The sequence below is a fragment of the Dunckerocampus dactyliophorus genome, chromosome 13, assembly GCF_027744805.1.
Source record: "Dunckerocampus dactyliophorus isolate RoL2022-P2 chromosome 13, RoL_Ddac_1.1, whole genome shotgun sequence".
Lineage (NCBI taxonomy): Eukaryota > Metazoa > Chordata > Actinopteri > Syngnathiformes > Syngnathidae > Dunckerocampus > Dunckerocampus dactyliophorus.
Window position 1 is genome coordinate 24614624 of NC_072831.1, and position 27490 is coordinate 24642113.

Sequence of the window (27490 nt, forward strand, 5' to 3'; positions counted from 1 at the left end):
GGGGGGCACCATATAAAATCCCCCCAAGGGCGCCACTCTGGGACGTCGGAGGTAAAAATTTCAGGACAAAATCCAACCTAGTTGACTTCTTTAATCACGCACGTGTACGGACTCATCCAGAAATCTCCAGCCCTTTCTATAGCAGCCGTCCTGTCTTTTTTCTGAGGACGAACAAACACAGAGTGGCTTCTCTTAGGTTTTTCCACATGTTGCCACCTTTGTGGTCAAGATTTCAGCTCCTGTTTCCCCTGCTACCTTTGTATTTGGAATCAATCCGAGGACGAAACGCTTCGATTCTTTGCTGTTTTCTGCTGCAGACCGCCAATATCTTTTTTGTTGTTGTTTTTATTCTCAGTACTCTGCCCTCATCGCCTTCACAGAATAGAGAAATCCAATATGAATGGCTGTCATTATTGCAAGGACGGATGGAGAAAGAGAAGGTGAGCCCGGACGAAAGGAATAGGAAACAAACAAAACAAAGGTGGAAAGGATAAAAATCTATATTCATGCCCTCTCATGTTCCACAGATAACCACCAAAGACGCTTCTTTTCAGAGTCATCTCAGCGCCACGGCTAAGCTGTCAATAAAACATAAAAAGACCTTAAATACGCAGACGACAGCCATCCCCAGGGCAAGAGTATTCACCTTACAGTCTGCATCCGTCACTGATTATGTGAGTGGAAACGGCACATTGAAGGTAGTTTAGTGCTGAAATGACTTAGAGGCAGGAAGGGAAATGGTCTGCGAAAGACAATAAAGGCAATCATTTGGGAGTAAAAAGGAAAAGCAAAGGCACACATGGAAAATGGTGTGTCATTTTTATTCTAAGGCCTGATGCCCCGCGTGTATTCCTTTTCCCAGAATGAGGTCATTTCCTTGAGATTCATCTCAGGGCAAAACATTGATGTGACAAAGTAAAGTAAAAAAATACAGTTAAATGGTTGGCGCCCCAGGTGTAGGTGAGTGCCTCTCAGGGAGATTTTTCACCTTTGGCACTAATAGATGGCCTCTAGTGACACCGATTCCGATATATTTTTCCAGAAAGGTTGTAAATGCTTGGGAGGATGTGAGAATAAGTTATTATGAATGTGGATGCGTTGAAAGCGTGCTTCAAATCCCTGTGACTTAATGCACCGTCATTGACTACAATTACACAAGCACATGGCCCCTCCCATCTCTGTGATGACACGCAGATCAATAAGAAGTAAATAATGAAGATTACAGTATATTTACCTTCGTCTTGATCAAGCAGCTGGCGGCGGCACAAAACCTTGAAATAAGATGATTGTGACAGGGCAGCTGTGGTGTGTGTGGGTCACTTGTTTCATAAAACAGATGGGCCTGCAGCAGTGATGAGATTCCCTCGGTGGCAGCGCAAAAAAACAACACTGAACTCCCTCACCTCTGTTTGACATAGAAATGGTGTTTATTTAAGTAGCGTCCCTGCACCAATTACCTATGACACGTCTCTATGAGTCACTGGAGAAACATGAGGTTTTTGGCAGGTTTGGAAGCACAAGAACGGCTTTTAATTCATTTAAAACAGGGAAAGATATAGAAATCTGCATAGCAAGTGGGGCCACAGAGGAATTCATTTCAGCATTTTACTTTGTTTTCAGGGTTTGGAGAATTTCACCAACTGCAGTCAAACCCGTTGAAGTTGATGCCCCTGGCTTTGGCTGGCTCACATTGACACAAGCGGTTGTCGACATAACCCAAAGTAGGAAGTTATGTAGCCCAGTTGGTTGAATGGCTCTTGCAAACGAGCTAAAAGCTAAAGAGCTCTCAACTTGTCGCCCACTGCCGGCATCCGTTGCACTCACCCACCTAAACCTCATTCTCATCCGGGTTACCCGTCTGCGCATGCCCCTGGGCTCCAACTACGGTCCAGTGAGAGTTGAGAGCGCTAGCCATTGAGCTAAAAGCCAGAGCTGTGAACTTGACTTCCAGTGCTGTTACACCCACCCCCTAAACCTCACTCTCATCCGGGTCACGACACCACGATAACTCGTTAAATCCTGTATCACCCAGGACTCGAGCCAGGGTTCACCAAATGAGCGTTGAGAGCGCTAGCCATCGAGCTAAACTAGACAGTAGCTGTGTCACTGGTGTCCATTTCACGCTGCTTAGCGATTGTGATTAAGTTCAATTGGTAGGATTAAATAAGCTCTGCTTCTTCCTACTTTTTCCGGACATGTTGAATTGTGCAAGTGTAAACGTGACGTTCGATAATAACTTTAAACATGTTCAAAATAAAGTGAACCATTACCGTTTTTTGGTGAATTCAAATGCTTTGCGCTCACCTGACCCCGACCACATCTGTTTGAAATTTACCTTCCAGTCCAGAGAGAGTGTAACTGTTCAGCATGGTCCCCTTGGGGGCTGGGGGTCCATGAACAAACAGATGTGTATTAAGGGAACTTAAATAGAACATACAGTCTCAAAGTAATAGATTATATTTGTTAACTTGTATACTGTTCCTGATCTTGGTTTTGGAGAAGTGCAAAACACACAAAGTACCTTAAAATTTGATGTTTTAGAATATACATATGTTGTGTACACCATAAAGCTGGGGTTTTCACCTGGTCTCATCCCGGAACCCCATTTTCCCAAGGTCATGACCTACTTTTATAGAAGGAAATGTATTTTTATTTAAAAATATGTCTTCAAACCACGTGCGTGTCAACTTTTTCAACATTATCAGTGTCGTTTCTTGAAATCGCTCATTTTGTGCTTTGTTTGAGTTCCTTACTCAGTCCGTTCCATAATTTGATTCAGCATACTGAAATGCTGTGGATTTTTAGCGTTGTTCTCTCATACACGTGTTGTAAGTTTAGTTTTTCCCTGGGATCATATTTCTCCTCTTTTGTTGAAAAGTATTGTATGACATTTTGGGTAGCAGGTTATTGTTTGCTTTTTGCATAATTTTAGCTGGGGCCGCACGGTGGTCTAGTGGTTAGCACGTTGGCCAATACGGGAACAGACCTGGGTTCGATTCTCCCCTGGGCATTTCTGTGTGGAGTTTGCATGTTCTCCCCATGTGCGCGTGGGTTTTCTCCGGGTACTCCAGCTTCCTCCCACATTCCCAAAAACATGCAGGTGAGGTTAATTGGCGACTCTAAATTGTCCATAGGTATGAATGTGAGTGTGAATGGTTGTTTGTCTATATGTGCCCTGCCATTGGCTGGTGACCAGTCCAGGGTGTACCCCGCCTGTCGCCCGAAGTCAGCTGGGATAGGCTCCAGCATGCCCCCGCGACCCTAATGAGGATGAAGCGATATAGAAAATGGATGGATGGATAATTTTAGCTGTTTGAAAATGTACCAGATCAGCGAATGTTGAAATTTGTGATTTTAGAAATAGAGGATTTGTCTGTTCTCTACACGCGGCGTTATGGGTTATCCTAGCTGATCTTTTTTGCAGCACATTTAGTGAGTTAATATTGCTTTTATAGTTATTACCCCTATCTCCACACAAAAAGTTAGATATGGTCATACCAAAGAACAGTCAAGAGTACCGAGTGATTTTTGATCAAGGACAAATTTAGCTTTATTCAATATTGAGGTATTTCTTGCCACCTTATGCTGTATACTTTTAATATGAGACGTCCAAAACATGTTTTCATTTATTATGATCCCCAGAAATTTATTTTCATTCACCCTTTGAGTATGTAGTTGATCAAGACATTTCCAAATTCAGCCATTTTTATTAAAGAAAATGTAAAAAAAAACCAACAAAAAAACAATTACAATAATACAGAAAATGTATTTATAATCCAGATCACTGGACAAATGTTATCATTATGAGCCTCACCTACCTCCCCTGACCGCACACCACTGATAAATACACACAATTACTTGTGCAAAATGAATTCCTTTGAGAACTGTAACAAGGAGGGGTTTACGTTACAAATGTGTGTGTGTGTGTGTGTGTGTGTGTGTGTGTGTGTATATTGTGTGTATATATATATATATATATATATATATATATATATATATATATATATATATATATATATATTAAAATTTTAGAATGTGCAGCGGGCCCCCCCAAAAAACAGCCACGGCCATAAATGGCCCCTGGGCTGCACTTTAGACACCCCTGCTCCAAATCCTATAACCCTGTAATTGGATCTTGTAGGGTAAACCCCCTTGGGCTCAGAAGGTTTACACAACAAGATTCAAGCGACAGCACAATCACGGTGAATTTAAAAAAAAAAGAAAAAAAAAGTCAAATCAAACTCCAGTAAATGGGATCTGAATATGCTACAGATGATGAAATACTACATGTATTAAACGATACGATCAAAATACTATTAAGTAAAGAACATACTCAAACCTATTGGAGTCAGTCCAGTTCAACTAAACGGAGAAATGGGAAAAAAAAGAACACATCCTGAGTCTAAGACCCTGTGTGGACATGGCATCTTGACCCAGACGGAGAACAAAAGTCCTGAGATTAGTCATTTTTCAGCTGAGAGGATTGAGAGGAGGGGACGGAAGGGGGGGCAGGATACATGTTTCAATCGATGGAAATGTCACCGGGGACAAACTATTTTCCTCAGCTGTGTTGTAGATAAATATTCTCCAATCCCGCTGTGTCAATCCGCTTTGGCGTCCAAATGGAGAGACCCCACAGCCAGCCTGTCTGCTAAACACACACTCACACACACACACACACACACACTTGTGGCAGATTTCATCAAAATTGAAACGCACACACCCAGGGTTGGTGTCGCTGCTCGTGGCGGTGGCAGTGTTTTTGTCAGATATGGATTTGTCAAGTTCTGATGAATGATGTGTTCTCTAATGATAACCCCTATCAATCTTCACAGTTGTGCCTTTTTGGACCTGGTAAACCCTGAAAAACATCAAATCGATCTCACACACACACACAAACACACAAGAGGCTTCAAACAGAGTGACATCAATGGCCATAAAGAGATATGCTTCATGTTTCCTGACGCAACCACACGCACACAGCTGCCTGGCTTTTTCAAATTCGTCAGCTGCTGTGGCGTCGCCGGCGACACGTTTAAAGAGCATGCGGCGAATTAAGCAAATGGTTTGGGAGCTTTGAAATGTACAAACAACTTGACATTTTAAAGCAAATGCAAATTGAGATGCACTTTGTGGCAAATGCAGCTGCTCAGCAGAGTTGACTAGCATATGTGTGTCCATGTCGGGCATTCATAGGTTTTTTTTCAACTTTAACACGAGTCAAACCTTTAAACTGGACGACAATTTGAAATTTACCAGCAATGGAATTTGTGATGCTAACACAGATGATCGCCACAGTGATTTCAAAGAAAATAAGTGTGACGATAACCATAGAACCTGGAACGGCGCTTACAGTCAAACCTCGGTTTTCATGCACTCCGGTTTTTGTATGATTACCTTTTCATTGAAAATCTTTGCCAAAAAAATGTACCCTGATTTGTTTTGGTACAGTATTGCACGTAACAAAGCAGTCAGTTTGCCCTGCACTGGATCTTTCCACGAAATCGAGTGCCCAACCAAAGCACCCCACGCGTGGCTGACTCCCTGTCCGTGCTAGTTTTAGTGTGCCAGTGCTAAATAACCTACCATGGGGCCAAATAACGTGATAAAGAAGATAAGTAACACTATTGATTTTGATCTTGCCAGAGTCTACAATAAGTCTGCATCAACATTTGTAAGTTCAAGTTCCAACCGTTTGTCATTTATAGTTGTCACACCGTTTCCAGCATGGAAAACGATAATTCTTCTCTTCTTTGTTGGGCTGCACGGTGGCCTAGTGGTTAGCGTGTTGGCCACGCAGGCAGGAGATCTGAGATGTGGGTTCGAATCTCTGCTCTCTGTGTGGCATTTGCATGTTCTCCCCGTGCGTGTATGGTTTTATCCGGGTACTCTCGGCTTCCTCCCACATTCCAAAAACGTGCCTGTTAGATTAATTGGAGATCCTAAATTGTCCATATGAATGCAAGTGTGAAAGGTTGTTTGTCTACAAGTATATGTGCCCTGGAGACCAGTCCAGGGTGTACCCTCTTGCCCAAAGTCAGCTGACATAGGTTCCAGCATACCCCCAACCCTAGTGAGGATAAGCATCATGGAAGATGGATGGATAGAACATGTATTTGTTCATATGTTCGGATTAATTCGATTTACATTACCGTAATCATTCGTTTATCGCGGTGAATTGGTCTCAGACCCCGACCGTGATGAGTGAATTTCCACAGTAGGTTTTCTGATGTATAAAAGAAATATTCTTGTGGCTAGAACATAGAAAACCTGTTTACAACCTCCTAAATACGATTTTAAACACAGAACGGGGCATAAACAGAAGTCATACCAAAATAAGGGCATGGAACAGGAACTAAGACACAAAAGGGAAAATAAACCAAACTGTCATGCGGGCTAACTCGGGGATCATGACGTACGGTGCACGTTTGTCTTGCTTAAAAATGCACGTATTTAGTTGTATTCAGTGTTGAAAAATTATTTTATGGATCTCACGGGAATACGTTAAAAAAATATGTGGCTTTCATGGCTCTCTTAGCCAGAAAGGTTCCCGACCCCCGCATTACAGTAATATTACTGACACCTAGTGACCAGTGTAGAATACTACGGCAGCATTTTCAATGCCTCATATTTGTATTTTAGTTCATTTAGCCTTTTTCATGCTTGAAAATGCTTAATTTAGGCAAAAGATATGTTTTCCTGTTAATAGGCCATATTCAACTTCCAAACAGCATTATTTATGAATTTATGTAGTTTAGAAAAACCGTCAGAGTAAAACTGCAAAATTCAAACCATGAAGAGGTGAGGGATTACTGTAATTCCTATGGGGAAAAATTGCCTCGATATTTGTCGGACCTTCTGGAACGAATTAATAACAAAAAACGAGGTACTGTAGTTACCACTGTAGTTTGACTGCTCTGTGCAAGATGATAAATGCAATTAATTAAATATCAATTATATGCAGCAATTCATTTCACAGAACAAATACCAATGTAAAGCATAAATGGTTCATGGCTTGCATGAAAATGATATGACCACCATGCCAACAATGTACTATATTTTTACTAAAAAAAAAAAGCGTTTGAATGCGCTGCAGCATCATTAAATTAGTGAATGAAAAAGTGAATGAAATATATACATTTTAAAAGATCTTCAATCAATAATATGAATAACTAGGTTAATATACATTTTTTACCCCAAATTTTTTATCATTTAATTCTTACTGTCAGCATCTATAATTATTTTGATTCAATTTTGGCACCAAAGTGCTGTGCGGATGAACCCTTTAGTGCCCATGGTAGGATTTAGCCATTTTACGAACACTATTTTTGTGTTTCCTTTTATATTAAACCTTAAAAACTGTAAACAAAGTAGTGTCCCACCGATTGATGACTAACTTTTTTTTGTTTTACCAGGCGGGAATGGTGTGATATCTTCATCACACACATGAATGCACAGGCGACAGAGCGCGGGGGGGTACGTCGGGAGACCAATATAACGCAGAGCGTTTTGTGAGTTCTGTAGGCATTTTTGTAATGCAAATGTATTACTCTTTTGAACGCATATAGTTCTGAGAAGCCAAACTCTTTACTTAAATGTCCCCAGCAACTAAGCGGAACTACGTTCTTCATCACCAAAATCCGACCAGAACTGGACTTTGGAGACCAAGCGGTGGGGTAAGTCGCCGTTGCTGGTCTGCACTGCTGATGGTGATGTCATACAATTTCATGTTAAAAAATGCAAACTATCCCTTTAAACCTTGTATTCGCAGCCACAGAAACGTGTTCTTCAAGCGCAGACGCGGCATAACAGTCCTTAAAACCTGACTTATACTAAGTAATATTCGCCATGCTTTTGTCATTGTGTCGTCACGTTATTTCTATAGCAACATAGAAAGGAACGCTACACCTAGCGTTAACCTTTCCAAACATGAAATAAAAACACAGCAGCAGCTCCAATGTGTAACGTTAGATTTTGGTAGTGGCCTGGTACGTTGTGAGCGTAGCGCTGATGGGCTGTGAGCGAATGTATGGTGTAGTTAGTCGCTAGCCGGCTAGTAGCTAGCCGGTGTGGTGTGGCGAGGCGAGGTGTCACTACGCCAGTAAAGCAGTTATTTGGCGAAACAATGTAATAATAATAATAATGTCACTGTAGCTTGGTTAATATGAAGGTCATGAAAATCTAGCATTGTTGGTGGGGGTTTTTCAGAAGGCTTTATATCCGGAATTGGTGCATCCCATTACGTGCATTCTTAGCTGTCTCTTTTTATGTTTTTATATCTTTAGAACGCACAGAAAAGACAAAGAAAGAGAAAGTTCATGTCTCACATGAGGATTGCGAATGACGGGCAAATTCCCCCCAAAAAGTGCAGTTTTCCTTAAAATTAAAGTAAATTAAAGTTTGATCAAAATCAATAGACACACGGAAGGCCAACAAAAATGTCAGAAGTGTTTATATGGCGAGGGAGTTTGTGTGCAGTAATAGAGAACGTAATAGCTGTAATCTAGACCACAGGACAACTAGCGCCACCTGTTGTTATGGCAGGTTGCCAGATGTTTTTGGAATTCGATATTGTGGATGGAGATTTTTTTTTCACTCAAATTGGTAGAAAATACATCCTGAATCACAGAGACATAGGCTTAAAAGAAAGAACCCCATTGGGTTGGAAAACTTTGATACTTCAATTGCAATGAATTGGTTTTTCCGTTCGATTGGTTGAGAAGAAATTTCGTGAAAGTGCATGTGGGGTCTCAGCTGCTCCAAGCGTCTTCACGTGGCGCCATGGCAGCACTGTGCCTGTTTGTGACGCCCAATAAAAAGAAGCAATTGAGAAAGCAATAGAGTCGACGCATGTGTGTATGTATGCGTGTGTGTGTGTTAACGGGCAGGTGGCCATTGCTGGCAAATCCTCGCCTGTTCTGAATAGAGAGGGCCGTTGTGTTTGGAGGGTCCACATCTCTCTTTTCTCGCCATCTGAGAGGCCATACAGATCCCCGCAGGCACCCGTTTCCACAGAGTGTGTGCTGGCATCACGTCGACCGCCATCGCAGCGCCGCGCTCTTCCTGTTTCACACCAGCAGAAAGCAAATGGGAGCCAAAAGGGAGAATAGAAGGAGGTCAGAGGGGTACACAGGCGGAGGAAGGAAGCGGTATGAGGATAATGAATGCATGGCGGAACAGAATCATCAGGGGGCTGCGACAAGAGGATGACACAAACAAAACCCCAAATAACACTGCTTGCCATTGATCGGCTAATACATCAGTGGAAGGAGGTCCTGAAACCCTCGATTTTCTTCTTTCTGCATCACAGCTTGTCTGCTAATCTGACTCATCACACTCCCCTGTAGGTGGTTTTGTAGTACTACATAGCATCGTTTCAAATACAGACCACATAATTATGGAGGACTTTTTGTGCCAACATAAAAAAATATTGATGGAATATGAGCTAATTGATTAAAATGTGTGTTTTTACTTTTCCATTAATACAATTGTGAAATAATTGATTCAGATATGCATTAATCAATTCAATCCTGAAACAAGTTCTGAAGTTCTGTTGTAAAATCAGGTATTAAATTCTCAATTCAGTCATGAAATGAATGATAAATCCTTACAGTGAGACCATTTTTTGAATTATTTAATTATAATTATGATCATAATACAAGTCCATGAAATATTGTAATAAACAATGAAATAAGTAATTAGTAAATAAGTTAAATATGAATATTTTATAAGATAATGAAAGCCCAAGATATAAATTCCATATTAAATAATGCATTAAAATATGAAATAGTTTTAAATGATACATAAATTGAGTTGTTAAATAATTGATTAAACCATCTAATATACTATTAATTAAATTGTGAAATAATAAAGTTATCATTTATAATAATAAAGTTATTATTTATTTATAAATAAATAAATACATAGACAAATAAATTCTCAATTACAGTCGTCCCTCATTTATAGCGGTTAGTTTGTTCCAGACCCGACCATATAAATTAATTCCCGCAATATAGGATTCAATGTTAATAAATTTAATATTTTCCTAGTTACAGCATAGAAAACCTGTTTATTACTTTTAAAATATGTTTTTAACCCTATTAAAGCCCTGTAGACATGAAATAACACACCTGTAGCCACCTTTACACTCCTGTTATTGTTTGTTTACATCACAGGACACTACTCTGATGCTGCAGGGACTCCAGACGGCCGCCAGCTAGCGAGCTAACAAGGTAGTGAGCTAACCAGTTAGCCTCAAATATATTTCTTCTAAACTGAAGAAGCAAAAAATGTACCACTTTCACACGGAATGGGAGAAGAACTTCTTTTTTTCCACTTTATCATGTAGGAGATGCCAGACCTGACTTTTATATTTATCATAGTTAAACAATTTTAAAGAAGAAATTGCTATGAAATATTTAATTTGATCATGAAATAAATAATTAGTAAATAAGTTAAATGTGAATATTTTATGTTATATTTCATAATATCATTAATTAATGAAGAATTTAATGTATGTTTTAACATTTTATTAATTATCTCCTATTTTAATTATAAGTGGATTTGTCCTCATTAATTATTTTTTATTTTTTGGCTTTTTGTACAAACGCTAAATAGCTGTAACGTAACTTCAACAATGGTTATTCTTCCTAAGCTCTATTTTTAGTGCAGACACAAAAAAACACAATATTTGGCTTGTCTTCTTTGTATTTCACAAAAATGGTACAGTCTCCCTCTCCTACGTCATATTCCATGAACAGGAAGTGAAAGTGGCCTGATAACATACGGATGGACATGCAAACACAAATCCCTTTTATTAACGGTTCAAATTTGGCAACCTTACTGCATCGGGGCAGCTGATGGGCACAAGAACTTTATGATTAAGGGTTTAAGCAGCACCTTTTGCTTTGGCGATGCACTTGACAAGAACAACAGCATCCTTGTTTGTGTCAGTGTCTTTGCAGACAAACCGCAATGACAGAACATAACATGAAGCTTTGAATAGAAGTGGAGATTGGGCCTCAAAGTGGATTCATTTCTGGCCTACGACTGTAGAAGTACTTTGTGTGTTCTCTCTGTCTCACCAGCGCCTGCATCAGCACTTTCCCCAGTCTGCTTTGTTTGGCAGTTAGTGCCATCATTAGCGAGACTCTTGGACAACGCGTGGCCTTTTAACCTCTCGGTGGTGGCATCATTTTCGAGCAAGGCTATCAAGTTTTGTCATGTCCCCGCGGTACGCTTTAAGTTCATTAGTAAGGCGATGCGACAGCACATTAAATGCCAAGACGGCACAACAAAAACACCACCACGGAGTCATCTGGAAAAGAGTAATGTTTTGTTAGATCAGCGGATTGTTAGAGTTCATTGTTTTTTGCTTGGCTTCATGTTGGAGTAACATGCCACTCATTTCCTATAACGCATATGACACAGTTTTTTATCTACTCGATCATGTTAGCAAGTCATTATGAGCCTATCCCTCCCTCGGTGCCACTGATTATCATTTTGGAGGATATCATGTGCCCACAAACACAATATAATCAGTATACAATCTTAGCCTGGATATAAATATGTATGTATTATAGCCCTGGCGGCGGGGGAGAGGGGGAGTCATACAAACTGTCATATGGTCTAAAGGTTACACACAAATCATCGATGCCTGCAGAAACAAGCGGATCAATGGATACATTGTCAGCATTTAACACTAGGCACGATCCAAACATGATTCATTGATTAGTGAGCGCTTTGCATGGAACTGTGCCCAACAGTTGGTTGGCTCAAGCAAATGCCAATAAGCCAATCGTCTCTGGGCTTTTCATTGTTTGTATCATCAGATTTTTTTGTTCAGCTCAATCGACCGTTTGATTAAGTCAGTTCCTCAGTTCCTCCACTTGCCAAAATAGCACCGCCTTTAGTTGTCACGAGAAAACGCAAAAAACATGCCGCTTTGTACGCATCAGTTTGAACAAGAAACGCTGTCAACGGAGGGCAACTCGTGTTTTTACTTCTCGGCACAAAGAGATGATTTTTATCCAAAAGGAGCTTGAAGGCACCAAGACAACTGAGCCCCACAGCAAAACAGAGACTATAATACAAGACATTAGCTTGTGTGTGTTTGTCATTTTTGGTCAACTCTGGAAATATTTCGTCTGCTTGTTGACATTTTTACCCAATTTGGTGATGATGAATCTGCAGGCGTGGTTTATGTCACCTTCCATCCATCCATCCATTTTCTTCCGCTTACTCGAGGTCAGGTGGCTGCGGCAGCAGCCTAAGCAGGGAAGCCCAGACTTCCCACTCCCCGGGTACTTTGTCCAGCTCCTCCAAGCCACGCTATGGAGAAAACAAATTTTGGCCACTTTACCTGCAATGTTGTCCTTTTGGACATATCCAAAGCTCATGAACATAGGGAAGGATAGGAACGTAGCTTGACTGGTAAATTGGTAAAAGGCTTTGCTGGCGTGGGCCGCCCACAACTGGTAACAACTAACATTTTACCATGGATGCATACGCCTCTGTTTTCCATCTAGAAGGAGGAACACAGGAAGTAGATCCGTCTTCAGGGCAAAGGCAGATAAGCAGGCCGATTAATTCAACCAACGACAGAAACCACAAGGAGATATGAAGTACAGTGGACACTGAAGCCTGTCCAGGCATAACTACAGGTGCTTTAATTAGAAACTAAATAATGAAACGGAATGGAGTGTGCCTCGAGCATGAAAAAATAGGACCGGCGACCAGACTGAGGGGAGAGGAAATGGTTCTTAATCTTAGCTTTGTGCCTTGGAGCATGGTGGGTTTTTTAATGACTGAATGAAAAACCAATCAGCGATGGCGGCGCATTAATTCTGCAGCACGTCGGATGACCTTTTGCATTTGAGCCGAATGAAAAATTACATTTCTTTAACCTATTTCTTTTTACCTATAAAGGTTCCCTATAACCCCCCCCCCCAGCAATTCCTTACAAAATGTCATTTATATACTGTAGTGCTACGGAGTTCAACTTTACTCATTTTAACTGTGCTGGTGGCAAAACATGATTTTATTTTTTTGCCATTTCCAATTTAGTATAAGTGCTTTTTTGTTGCGTTATGAATTAAAATTGAATTCTTTACGGGTGACGGTGCATGTGTGCGTTCATGGTTGAGCAGCCTCTCATTCAAAGGCTCTCCAGCTTGAAGGTGAGGAGTGCAAGCGTGCCGGTGTGACGTCCATGAATTGACTCGTAAGAGTTCTGCTTTGGTTGTGTTTAAGGTGAGAGTGAATTATAGATGAAGCCAGTTCAGACCCGGGCTTTTATTGTCTCAGAAGACAAGAGACGATGAGCTTTGATGTCCATTAAGGCTGGACTAACATGGTTCAAATGACAGAGTTCAGATTTTTCCAGGATATGGGTTATGGCAGCATAAAGAGAAAATGCATCATTCAGAATCAGAGTTCTTCTAAAAGTGGATTAAAAACAGATATGAATCAGATATTATGATTTAAGATGCCATATACCGTGTCAATGTGGGCCGTCAATCTGTCATTTTACCCAAAAAACACACTCACTGGTAAATCTAACGCCCATGGTAAATCAAAACCAGAGTGAAATGTAGTGAAGTGACCGTTAAATATTGTCTAAATATTGTACATCATAGCAACAGAACATTACGTTATTGGCTTTGGATTTGTTTAAAGCTGCAACGATTAATCAGTTAGTTCATGATTAATTCATCTTTTTTTTTAGTTAAAGTTGTAAATATCATCTAATTTCAGCCTCTCAAATGTGAATATTTTTAAAATTTCCTTAGTCATCCATGACAGCAGACCTGCTGTCTTTGTGTTTTAGGCAAAACGAGACATTCACGCACATGAGCTTGGACTTTGGAAAACAGTGATCACCATTTTTTCTGTTATGTTGAGGACCGAACCATTAATTATTTTGTGTTTAGTTGATTTGGTTCGTCTGGGGCCTAACCAGTTTCTCGATTAATCGAAACAAGTTTCAGATGAATATCCTAGGACAATAATCGTTGCAGCCCTAATGTTGTTTTGTGCAGCGGGTGATTACAAAAAAACGTTGATGTTTCCTTGGCTCCGTGTAGTTGTGCACTGGTTTTTAAGATAATGTACACGTCATTGTGCATCTAATAACTCACTATATTGATGAACAGATGCTTGATAATGCACGACCAAGTCAGCTGTGGGATGTGAGTGTTACAGTACAGTGTGCGCTGCAGAGTCATAACGACAACCTACGCAGACAATCTCGTTGTAATGTGTTTCTGAGCAAGAGCGAACAGGTAGCGCCACATTTGTGAATGTATGGAAAACACTGTACAGGAAAGTAAAAACGTTATTTTGTTTTTTTGCCATTTTCTGTTTAGTAGAAGTGCTTTTTTTGTTGTGTTATGAAATCAAATGAAATTCTTTAGGGGTGACGGTGCATGTGTGCGTTCATGGTTGAGCAGCCTCTCATTCAAAGGCTTTCCAGCTTGAAAGTGAAGAGTGTCAGTGTGACGTCCACGAAATGACCCGTAAAATATGGAAAGCAGTAGTAAAAGGACTAAAAATAAGAAAGTAGCAAAGTGATTATTTTGTAACTTGCATTTTTGTGTCAGTCAGTCTCGTGTGCATTCGTTGTTCATTTTCAGTGAAGTCAGTTAAGATTCTAGAGATGTGGTGACAACAGCTGCCCGATGAGGGGTCCAAGGTGTTTTTTTTCATGGAGTCAAGAATTCCTGGCAGCACCCCCGGTCAAAATAGCAATAGTCAATAGTGACAAAAATCAGACATAGGCACTAAGTTGAAATAAGGAGGTGTCAATCCGGCGGTGATGTTGCGGCCAAAAGCTTGACGCAGCTTCCCAAGTGATGCTTTCCATCCAAAAATATGAGAATTATGATGCGAAATAGAAGTCCAAATATAGAGGCGTCAACCTGGCCTAAGAGAGAAGATGTCACGGAGACTTTGATGAGTCATTCAGCAAAAATGTTGATGCAGTTTCTTGAGCGATGCTATCGGCCGTAAAACATCAGAATAATTTTTGGACTCCCTCATGGAGGACTTGCGGTTGTGAATGTACCATTCAGACAGTCTCTAATGAGGAGACTCTAAGGACACGAGGACCGTGCAAACCTTCTCCTTGCTCCTTCCAAATATGAAAAGACGAGCAAAGAAGTCATTGCTAATTTCGAAACTAGGATTTGGAATGCCTCGACTTTCCTGCAAGCAAATCAAACTTGCATTTCAATACTAAAACATGTTTTCTCCCTTAAGAAGCAGTCCAGCTAATGAGCATTCGATTTGGACTTTTGACTGTGTGTGTGCGCGTGTGTGTGTGTGTGTGTGTGTGTGTGTGTGTGTGTGTGTGTGTGTGTGTGTGTGTGTGTGTGCATCATTACCATCCTAAATTATTACATGCATCTGCCAGTCTTGGGGCCTTCTGCTGATGGCTCGTCATTCACAGTTAGTTAAACATGACTGGTCAGTCAGCACTTGGCCTCCAGTTGCATTCAACCTTGCTTCAAGCCACATTAACCCATGACTAACAAGTTGCCACCCTCTGCTCCTAATGGGCACTGACATGACTCGATTATATTTAGCTGCTAAATAAGGGATTTGCCAACATGATCATTGCTTGCCAGTGGTGGTAAAGACAGGAATTGTTACCACATACAGTGGTGTGAAAAAGTGTTCGCCCCCTTCTTGATTTCTTATTTTTTTTTGCCTGTTTGTCACACTTTTCAGAGGTCACAGGTTTCAGAACATCAAACATTTAAATATTAGTCAGTGCCAACACAACTGAACACAAAATGCAGTCTTTAAATGAAACCTGTTATTATTAAGTGAGAAAAAAAATCCAAACCTACACGGCCCTATGTGGAAAAGTGATTGCACCCTCCCCCTGTTAAAACATCATTTAATTGATATCTATCAGTCTGGAAAAGGTTGTAAAGCCATTTCTAAAGCTTTTGGGCTCCAGCGAACCACAGTGAGAGCTATTATCTACAAATGGCAAAAACGTGGAACAGTGGTGAACCTCCTCAGGAGTGGCTGGACAACCAACATGACCCGAAGAACGCAGCGACAACTCATCCGAGAGGTCACAAAAGACCCCACAACAACATCCAAAGAACTGCAGGTCTCACTTGCCTCAGTGAAGGTGTCTACGAAAGACACTGGGAAAAAGCGGCCTGCATGGCAGAGTTCCATGACGAAAACCACTACTAAACAAAAATACTTAAAGGCTCATCTCAATTTTGCCAGAAAACATCTTGATGATACCCAAGACCTTTGTGAAAATACCTTTGTGAAAAAGTTGAAGTTTGGAAGGTGTGTGGCCCATTACATCTAGCGTAAAAGTAAAGCTGCATTTCAGAAAAAGAACATCATATACCAACAGTAAATATGGTGGTGGTAGTGTGATGGTCTGGGGATGTTTTGCTGCTTCAGGACCTGACAAATGGAGCTATGAATTCTCTTAGCCTCCAATTTATTTATTCTAAACTTAAGAACTGGTGTGGGGAGTGGGGAAGGACAAAGTAAAAAGCCGAAAACTTACCACTTCCACACGGAATGGGAAGAGAGCTTTTTTTCCGCTCTGTCATGCCGGACATACCATGGCAGGGGTTGGGAACTTTTTTGGCTAAGAGAGCCATGAAAGCCACATATTTTAAAATGTATTTCACTAAATAGACACTAAATAAAACTAAATATGTGCATTTTAAGCAAGACCAACCATTTTTGAATATAATGTCTCTGAATGTATTTTTTAATCATGTTGTAATACTGAAGCTAACCAATATTAAATAAAATACTTCTTATCATGAATGTGACGTCTGGTGCTGCATGCTTTTGCACGATGCTTCTCATCTTTCTTTCTTTTCGCCATCTTCTTCGTCTAAAGGGTTTGCTCTGCAGAATTAGCTAGCCGACTATTTGATTAAAGGAGGGAAGTTTACTTCTTGACCCCTCAATGACCTGCTACCTCATTATCCAATAATAATGAAATGTTGGTGTCTGACACGGAAAACATCAGAAGGACAGCTGGCGTTGGCACTGGCCACCTACATTGCCGTAGAAAATGGATGGATGGATTACAATGCAGGAGTTTTATATTTTGAACATTATTTTAAACACTGTGATTTACTATTTATGTTTTACTTTAAAATGTCAGTGGAAAAATAAATACATTTTATCATGTTAAGAAGTCAGAGCATATTGGCTGAAGAAAAAACAAAATGATCTCACATCTGTAGCCGACCGACAGATAGTTGGCAGAGGTTTATTTTAAGGTGTGTAGCGAAGCCTGCTTTTTATTTTATTTTATTTTTTTACAATGCTGTCCTCTGGGAAGTGGTGGGTGAATACATGGGGCAGGTGTCACCTAGTTAAGAAACACGGTCAATAAACTACATTAACTTGTCATTTTGTCAATATTTAGTGTAGGACAATACAGTCGTCCCTCGTTTATCGCAGTTAATTGGTTCCAGACTCGGCCGCGATAAGTGAATTTCCGAAGTAGGGTTCAATATTAATAAACTTTTTTTTTTTTTTAGTTAGAGCATTGGAAACCTGTTTATGACTTTCTCAATATGGATTTTAACATTATTAGAGCCCTGTAGACATGAAATAACACCCCTATAGTTACTTTTACACTCCTTTTTATTCCAGGGTTTCCGCTACATCTAATTGATCATGGTGGTGCGCCACTACAAAATAAAAGCCACCACACCGTAAAAATAAGGCTTTTTTTTTTTAAGCTTGAAAACAATTTTAAGTAATATATTGTATGAATGGCTATAAAGATACACATATAGCTTATTATTTACGCACATGTGGACCACAGTTAGTTTGAAAACGATTTAAAATATCATAAAAATGTTTCACTGCACTTCATTTTGATAAGCATGCACCGGAATCGCCTGTCTTCCCTGCTGGCACTTGCGCATGTGACCAGATACGCTACATGTCTTGTGTTGACTTTCACTTTGTTCCTTATTATCGGGAGAATGAACAATAGCCCGTAAAATGTGTAGTCAGTTGACGACAGCTTGTCACATGCAAAGCCTATCTATGCCAGCGTGTGTGATGGCTCACGTTTCAATCTCATTCCACTTTGTGGCATTTTTGTTTCCATGCCTGGCTGGCGGCATCTAGCTAGCTCAGAGCTACAGGTGGCTATTGCTTTCATGCGACACATCAATCATCATCACAACTTACTTTTTTAAAGTGTCTTGTTGTCATTATAATACTAATGGCTTGTCTAGTTGTGTGTCTATTACAGGGGTCTCCGTAGCTCACCAACTGATGTTGAAGAATATTTGCTTCACCTCTTAGTATTTTTATAAGTGTTCTATTCAAACATGACACCTGTATTTAATGACAAACGAGCACACTGAGTGGAGAGGTGCTTTGTAAATAAAGTGTAATTTAAAATGTTGGCAGTTGGCAAACATTGACATGAAATTAACAGTTTTGCAAAGTTCTCGGTGCATGTTCTGCTAGTTGTTGAAAAAAGTTAAATAAGTTCATAAATAAGTAAGTCCTAAAAAATTGCTATTTGTCATTTTTACAAAAATGCATACGCAGCAGAGGCACGACCCAGCGGCAGCAGTCCGCCCTCCCATACAGCCCACCACAACAGCTTCAAGAAGTCGTAGGGGAAACCCTGTAGTCTCTGTTTATACCACATTACCAAGGGTATGGGATCACTCCAGGGACATACTGTAACAGATGGCCGCCGCTAGCATAGCAAGCTACCGAGCTAACTGGTTAGCCTCTCCAATTTACTTATTCTAAACATAAGAAAGTGTTTAAAACGGAGTGGGGAAGAAGGACATAGAAGTGAAAAACTTAGCATTTCCACACGGAAGAGGAGAGAACGTTTATGTTCACTCGTTCTCAGCCATGACATGTCGGCTCGGCTCTGCAGGCTCAGTAGCCAGTCTCCGTACAGCGTGAAAGGCCATGTCATCCATCATCATGTCTCTCAATGCCTATTGACCAGAATGCTACATATAACTTTCAATATTTGTTACTAATAATAGGCAATAGTCAACCACGAAACAGCGACCATTTATTAATTAATTATTTTTTGAAAAACGCAATATGGTGAGGGAGCGATATTCGGACCACGATGTAGTGAGGGACGACTGTACAATATACATACGACAGTTTTTGAGATTTGAACTGAATACTGCAGTAATGCAGTTTCTGGTGTGTCAGCACCTTTGAGTGCCGGTGTAGTGAGCCAATGTGCGATTGTTCCATAAAAAGCAATTTTGTTTGTCTACATTTGTTCTGCAAGTGCGCCACAATTCTCAGGCTTTCCCAAAGACATTGAATCAATTTACTATGAGAGATATTAGCCTGTCTCGGTATGTACGCTTTTTATCAAAAGATTAAAAATCTCTCACTATGGGTTGACACTTCCCAAAGCACTTCTTATTATTAGGGTTCCTTTACCCAGACTCATTTCTCTTCTGTTTCATTTCTTCTACTCCTTTTTTTGTGCACCCGTGCTTGCATTCTATACTTTGAGCCATGATCTCCGTGGGGTAGATTGTGATTTGAGGCTGCGGCTTGAAACAAACCATAGCTGATTTCTAAAGAACAAGGCAGATAGACAAGCTTATTACAGGGACAAAAATAACAAAGCAGGCTGACAGAAGGAGTTGCGTGTGAAGAAATGTGTAAGTAAGTCGGAGGATGTGGAGCAAAGGTAAAGCAGAAAATATCAAGATGCTGAATTGGAACCTGTAGGAGCTTAGTGTTGACACAGCAGGATGCCGGTGGAGGGGAAATCATGTTAGGGAGTATCACGCTGTCACAAATCACATCACCAACTCCCGACTGTGACTCATCTGCCAACCTTCTGCCATACCCTGCCTTTACACCCACGCCCCCAACGAAATATCTCTGCACTGAAGCGCTCGCGTTTTCTCGTCACGTGGCAGGTGACTGTCATAGCTAGCGTGGGATGGCGAGGTCAGATCTGCGAGTGGAAGTGGCGGAAGGGGGATTAGTGGACCAACAGTGGGGGACAGAGTGGCCTCCCTACAGTGAGGCACCAGCTGGTCAGCAGGCAGGACAGCCGAACTCCATCTGCCACACTTGCAGGGAGACAGTATCTTCTCAAGGCAGAATACTGTGGAAATGGAATTTGGATACACTTTAGAGTAGTCAGTGAACAGCTTGGATATCAGTATAGACTTACTTTCCACTGAAAACGAGTCCACACAGCCATCATCGTCAATTGGGGTGTCCAAAGTGCGGCCCAAAGCTGTTTTTTTTTGTTTTTATTATTATTGGCCCCCGGCACATTCTAAAAATATAATACAAAATTGCAAAAACAGCAATAATTGAAAAATCAGCAGTCATTTTACAATTTTACAAGACAAAAAGTTGTAATCTAAAAAAAGAAAGTCATAATTTACAAGAACAACGTTGTAATATTATAAGGAAAAATTGTGCCATTTTAGTAGCATAAAGTTTAAATACTAAATAAAATAATACTTTTTCTTAAGTTGCAATATGAGAAACAAACAAAAGAACAAATGAAGTTGTAATTTTTGGAAAATGAGGTGTGGAAACGGCCGCACGGTGGTCTAGTGGGTAGCATGTTGGCCAACACAGGAACAGCCTGGAGATCGGGAAGACCTGGGTTAGATTCTCCCCTGGGCATTTCTGTGTGGAGTTTGCATGTTCTCCCCGTGTGCGTGGGGGTTTTCTCCGGGTACTCCGGCTTCCTCCCACATTCCAAAAACATGCAGGTGAGGTTAATTGGCGACTCTAAATTGTCCATAGGTATGAATGTGAGTGTGAATGTTTGTCTATATGTGCCCTGCCATTGGCTGGCGACCAGTCCAGGGTGTACCCCGCCTGTCGCCCGAAGTCAGCTGGGATAGGCTCCAGCATGCCCCCGCGACCCTAATGAGGATTAAGCGGTATAGAAAATGGATGGATGGATGGAGTTGTGGAAACAGTTATAATGTTATGAGAATAAAGTAAAAAAAATCCAATGGGAACAAAGTCAGAATTACGAGGAAAAAAATGTACAAGAAGAAAGTTGAAATAGTTGGAACATTTGAAACAAAGCAAAAGCAAAACTGAAAAAGACACCTGGAATTGTATGGGAATAAAGTACATTGGAAAAAAAATATTACAAAAAAGACGTATTCTAACGAGAAAAAAGGGTGCATTTTTGCGAGAATAAACCCGTAATAAGAGGAAAAATCATGTCGTCATAGAGTTGAAATATTAATGAAAAATATGTTATTTTTTAAAAAGTGGTAATATTATGGGAAACAAACCAAACAAAAAAAGTTATAATTATTGTAAAATTAGGTTGGGTTAAAGTTATACTATTATGGGGATAAAGTCCAAATACTATCAGGATAAAGTCATAACATTACAAAAACAAAATTGATAAAGATTATTTAAGAAGAAAGTTGAAATATTTGGAAAATTAAATTAAAAAAAACCCTGCAAAAATGGGGAAAAAGAGCAAATAGGAATATTTGTTTATATATTTTCACCTACAGTCACACCCCTGGCTTAAGTGTAATTGTGTCTTGCCTACAGTCAAGCATGTAGGTGGTAGTGTCATGGTCTGTGGGTGCATGAGTGCTGTCAGCAATGGGGAGCTGCGGTTCGATGGTGCAAAACATGAATTCCAACACGTACTGCGTGACATATGACCAGGTAGCCCAGGCGCCCGTCCCTTGACTGCCACCCAACACACATAGCACTGGTCTCTTATGTTTACCCCTGCAGGTGGTGGAGCAAGGGTGGGGGGGTTGGTCGGGTTTCTGGGCATCCCCAGCAGGGAGGAGGCCCCGGGGTAGACCTAGATCTGCTGGAGGGATTATGTTTGCAGCTGGTGTGAGAACGCCTCAGTTTCGTCCTGGTGTAACTGGAAGAGGTAGTAGGGAAACCTACTGAGGTGTCTGTCCCCGTGACCTGGACCCGGATAAGTGGAAGAAAATAGATGGATGGATGGCCTGTGACATTGTTCATCAGAGCATGACCCGCCCTCCCTTGGGAAAACTCTGCCCCTTTGCACTTTTCCAACATGATAAGAAGCCCCAAAGCAGCTCCAAGATGAAGTGCCTTGCTGATGAAGCTGGCGGTGAAGGTAATGGAGTGGCCAAGTCTCCTCCACACCTGCACCTGTGTGGCATCCTCAAGCGGGAGGGCGGGAGGTGGAGGAGCACTTGTTGCTAAATGTTGCTATCATGTCTTTTATTTGTTTCTGTAGCAGAGGCAGCTAATGCCTGCGCACTCCACAGTGGAAACACACATCGATCCAAACTGTGGCAAATCCAAATGACCTGGAATGGGACGTTGCAAGCAAACATTTCCTGAAATTCATGGTAATGCATTTCAACAAATATGCTCTCTGTCCTGATGACTGTGTAGCATGTTATTTTCCCATATATAATGGATCCAAGTTGACTTTTGATGTCTTTGTCTCGCCATATTCCTCTTCATCTCGTTGTTTCCCGCTGTGCTCCGACGTCTCTTTGTGTTGTTTCATCTTCTTTTTTTTTTCCCTCTACTGCTGTCATGATAACAAGCCTGCATCAAATTCCTGTAACTGGTCCAAAAGTTTTTTCACATACCAAGGAGCCAAACTTTTGGATTTGGAAATCACCATAATGCTCGGGTTAAAGTCTAATAGCAAAATGAGGACAGCTCATTGGCTAATGGCTTATGGGTAGTTAGGTGCTAAGCCCCACCCTGTGTCCCTGCAAAGACATTTTGCTTGATGGCGGCCATGTTTTTCAACCATTCTTGCTCACATTTTCCTTATGTGCTCGTCAGTGCCGTATAAGTGTGTACCGCATTTTGTGGCGATTCAGATAAAACAGTTACAGTGGGTGTTTTTGTAACTTAATAACAATTTAATGACAGCGCCACCATGCGGTGTAATTATCAGAAGTTATGATAACACAGGAAACACAGTAGTGGTTCATGTTTTGACAATGTTTTAGCCTTTTTGTGTGCGCAGCGCCTTCGAGCTGAAGAGTGAAAAAAAATACATAGTCTTGAAAAAATTTGAACGGGGTGTAAAACCTTTTTTCACCAAGGGCCACATACTGAAAAATGAAAGGATGCAAGGGTCACTTTGATCATCATTATTAGTAGTAGTACTAGTAGTAGTAGTAGTAGTATGAACTCAGGTCTTTGCTCTTTTTTCTCCCATTTTTGCTCTCGTTTTTTAATGTAATTTTCCGAATATAAATGCTATTTGTACATTTTGTTTTGACATGCATGTTAGGTTAACTGGTGACTCTAAATTGTCCATAGGTATGACTGTGAGGGTGAATGGTTGATTGTCTATATGTGCCCTGCGATTGGCTGGCGACCAGTCCAGGGTGTACCCCGCCTGTTGCCCAAAGTCAGTTGGCATATGCTCGAGCATACCCCCGCGACCCGAATGAGGAGATGCGGCATAGAAAATGGATGGATTTATTCACATATTTTTACTTTAATAAAAATGTTTTAAATGCAGCGTTTGTTGAGACAACGTTTTGTTATCCGGTGTGAACAAGAGTAAGTCAGGGTTGAAAGTTTACATGCATATTCAAATCCCTCATTTAAATCCATTGCTTTTCCAGTCCAGTTGGAAGTTTTCTAGGAAATATTCTGTTCCCAAACCTTCAATCAGCCCAGTTCTGTCACAGCTTCCTGTTTTATAAGTCGTCCATACCCGAGTCAAGTACCTAAAACTAAATATGTTTTGTTTTTCCCTCAACTGTGGACGACATTTCATTTCGTTTTTTGCTGCTGAATGTCTCTGACAGCTGTTGTGGAGTTCCTGTCAAAGACAAAAAGTACTTCTTTTTTTTTCCCACAGTCACATGAACACGACGAGAATAAACAGAAGGTAGAGTGGAGGTGTGATCCGCTCCAGAGAGTCGGCAGAATTCAGGCGCTTGGAAAGGTTAAACATTCTGACTTTGAATTCCCCCCCCCCTCCTCTAGACAAGAGCCAAGTGCCTTCCCAACAATAACACATGCCGAAATGATGTTCACCTGCAAAGCTGTAACGTCTTATTGCAGAAAGCCAATTACGTTTGATTGACTGTGAGCGTGATTGGCAGGAGCGCGGCTCTATTGGCTTGCTTCTTATGTTATTACGTCGGGGGTGCCGGCTTGCAGCTAGTCAGCAAACCACAATGGCCTCCTTCAGACAGACAATTTCAGAGGCGCTATTGTCTGGTTTAATTACTCCAAAAAACGAGAAAGTGGCTATTTCACTGTTTCACAGTGCTGTTATTGCTTGTGCGGTTATTCTTCTGAGAAACGCACCACACGGTGGAGCTGTTATTAAGCCCCATAAGTTGGACGGGCTTGAAATTTCTCCCACAGCTCAGTGCCCTCTACAAAAACCCCCACTGTAACTTCAGGGCAGGAGTGTCCAAACTTTTTCCCACAGAGGGCCACATACTGTAAAATCAAAGGATGCAGGGGCCACTTTTACATTGTATTTAAACCAACCCATGTAGATATGCAGCCGTTTTTTTTTTTATATTTAAAGAAAAAAAAACAGCCTGCATCTCTGCTTTGTGTTATCGACGACAAAGCATGTTGATAGAATCAATCAACTTTTCCTCCTTTACGTTACACTTTTTTACTGTATTTATTTATTCTTTAGAAATATTTAAACTTTTTTCTTGTACTATTTTGACTTTTTTGTCGTATTATATTTACTCTATTATTGTAATATTATAACTTTTTTTACCCAAGCTAATTTTCAATAACGTCCAACTTTATGCTTGTTTGTTTCTCATATTACAGCTTTAAAAAAAACACATTTTAGTCTTTAATATTTAAATTTTATGCTGTTATTTTGTCTTTATTCTTGTAAAAATTACTGTTCTTTTTTTCCAATTTTTGATGGGTTTTTTTGTTTTGTTTTTTAGTTTTATTCCATTTTTAGAACCATGTGGTGGCCGAGTGGTTAGCATGTTGGCCACACAGTCAGGAGATCAGGACGTCCTGGGTTCAAATCTCCTTTTGGGCATCTCTGTGTGGAGTTTGCATGTTCTCATCCATTACGTGTAGGGCTGTAACGATTCGTTTTAATAACGATTTGATTTGTAACATCATTCGCGGTTGCTGATATGATTTAAAGACGATATTGGTTCATTTAGAACGATACAATCCGAAACGATTCAGTAACTTTAAATGGATCCAGTAACTTTTTAGCCAAAAAATGAAATAAATATCTGGATACCGGACAGGTGAATTTTCCTGGATTCTAATTTTTTTTGTAAGGGAACCAGGTATAAATTAATTAAGGATAAAAACAAACAAGCAAACAACAATTAACGGTAACTGCATTCACATTTTATTTGAATAAAGTGCAACCAACACTTCAGGTTGATTTAACAGGAGGTTTACCTTTTCTGATCTCATTTTCAACATTCAATACATTTGCAATAAAAGTACAGGGCAACAAACAGTTGAACAGTAGGTTTACCTGCTACTCCTGCTTTTGTTTTTCAACATGAAAATATCACATTATTAATAAATTCAGTAATGAGAGGTAATTGTCACATACCCTTGATTTGAGCATGACGTCCAGCCATCCGTCGTTATCGGTACTCTTCAGCTTGAGAGAGCAGCAGCTTCACATCATTCTTAGTACTTTGGTACAAAACACTTGTGGTCGACTGAGTGTCTAGTACCATGGCTTCAATGGTTGAATCATTTCACAGAACCCCACACTGGCTTCAGCGGGAACCAGAGGTGCCCGGACGGTCCCATGGCGCCTTAGTAGGTGGTTGGAGAGATTTGTCGTGTCGCCGTGGTATTTTACTTGACCTTTACTCTACCTTTACATAGCCTACAAACAGTGAGTGACTTATTTAGAACATCTCCCTCTTTACAAAAGCCAAGGTGTTTCCACACACTGGACCGCAACGGTGGCTTAATTATTTCTCATTCGCCAGCTTGTCCTCTGCTGTCCGCCATGCTGCGTTTTACGATTTTGCGCCGAGACCAGGGATCTTGTTCTTATAAAAGGTTGGTGACCACTGATCTACTGTGATACACATGGCTTTCCCAGTCCATGTTGGACTGTGGAATAAGGTCAGCGTTTAAAGAGCAGTGTGAAAGGGGCTCGAGGAGCCAGTGAAAATAATAAGATGCATCAAGATTCAGTGACATGCAGTATATGCGATTTAAATAGAACGTTGCTCCTTTTTAGCCTCGCTCTCTTGCATTGTTGCATCTCCACCGGGCGGTGTGTTGAGCCGGTCTAATTTGCAGTCGTGATCTGCACCATGGGACACATCCACTGATTTCCGCAGCTCTCAGACTGATTTGATGGGCGAACGCTGTCTTCTGCCTCATCACCTGCCTCGCATTTCTAATCTGGAAAGCACTCAGTGGCTGCCTACCTCTGCCAGGGCTGCACAATCACCTTAAATCAGTTATTTCAAGAAAGGTGTTAGCGTGCATCTGCTGCTGGATGGGCTTCAAATGATCGACACAACGAGAGGCAATCAGCGCGAAGAGTCGCCAGAGAGTTGTTTTTATGACATTTGGTGGCAGTGTTCAAAAATGTCCCGTCATGCAAAGATTGCAAAACATCGTTTCTACTTGGGCACTTGCCGAATTCCCGATATTCCAAAAAAAGGTAGCTCACATATGTATCTGTGGCAGTCCAAATGTATTTGTGGTGGGCTGACGCAAATAAATGAACATATTGTAAACACTGGGTTATCGTATTGTATGTACAGTATAGTATGGCCAAAACAAACACACAAGTCCAGTCTTCATTGCATTCACATCCAGCACCATTAATATGAATACATATCAAAGTGCTGGAGCTTATCTATTAATAATATCACAAAAGGGGAGAGTGACAGAAGATGTACAGCATGTGTGCTTATCCTATCATCTAAGGGTTGCCAACAGGAATAGCTGACAAAATGAGCCACAAAACCAGACAGCAAATGAGTGTGCACTATTATGAATATTTTAAAGAGAATTTGCAATGCGCATGAGACACGCTCTGCAGCAATATACGCAGCTGATGCAACGGGGAAATGGAATATCTTCTAGCTCATAACCCCACAACGCTATAATTACATGCAAAAAAAAAATGGATGTTAAAGCACAAACTAAAGAACATGAAGGCACTTTTGTGTTAATCGCAAGTTGGATAAGTTCTCTGCTTTTGAAGTACTCGCACGTGACGTCACCCAATTTGGCGGTACTGATATTTCACGAGACGTTCATCATCATGTAAATGTTAAAAGATGAAAATGTTTCACGACTGTATATTTGTTTGTGTACGCTAACTCTTCTCGTACTGAAATGCTGCACACTTAAGTGTGTAAATTTGTCAAAACATGCACCCCTATGTTACGTGTGCTATTACAAATACACAACATGGGTGGCACTGTTATTAAACTCCAACTTTTGACGCAATGAGTGGGATTGACTAGACATTTTTCACACAGCTCAATGCGCTCTACGGAACACCCCA

The 27490-nt window shown here is 40.7% G+C and overlaps 1 long non-coding RNA gene across 1 annotated transcript in view; it reads left to right on the top strand.

The window, feature by feature from the left end:
- The first annotated feature begins 478 nt into the window (after positions 1 to 478).
- Positions 479 to 27490, top strand: part of LOC129192534 (uncharacterized) — a 40195-nt gene continuing 13183 nt past the window's right edge. Inside the window, exons 1-4 of the long non-coding RNA XR_008573438.1 lie at positions 479 to 674; positions 7416 to 7511; positions 7606 to 7676; positions 10176 to 10232. This is a non-coding gene — a long non-coding RNA (uncharacterized LOC129192534). The remainder of the gene's footprint in view (positions 675 to 7415; positions 7512 to 7605; positions 7677 to 10175; positions 10233 to 27490) is intronic.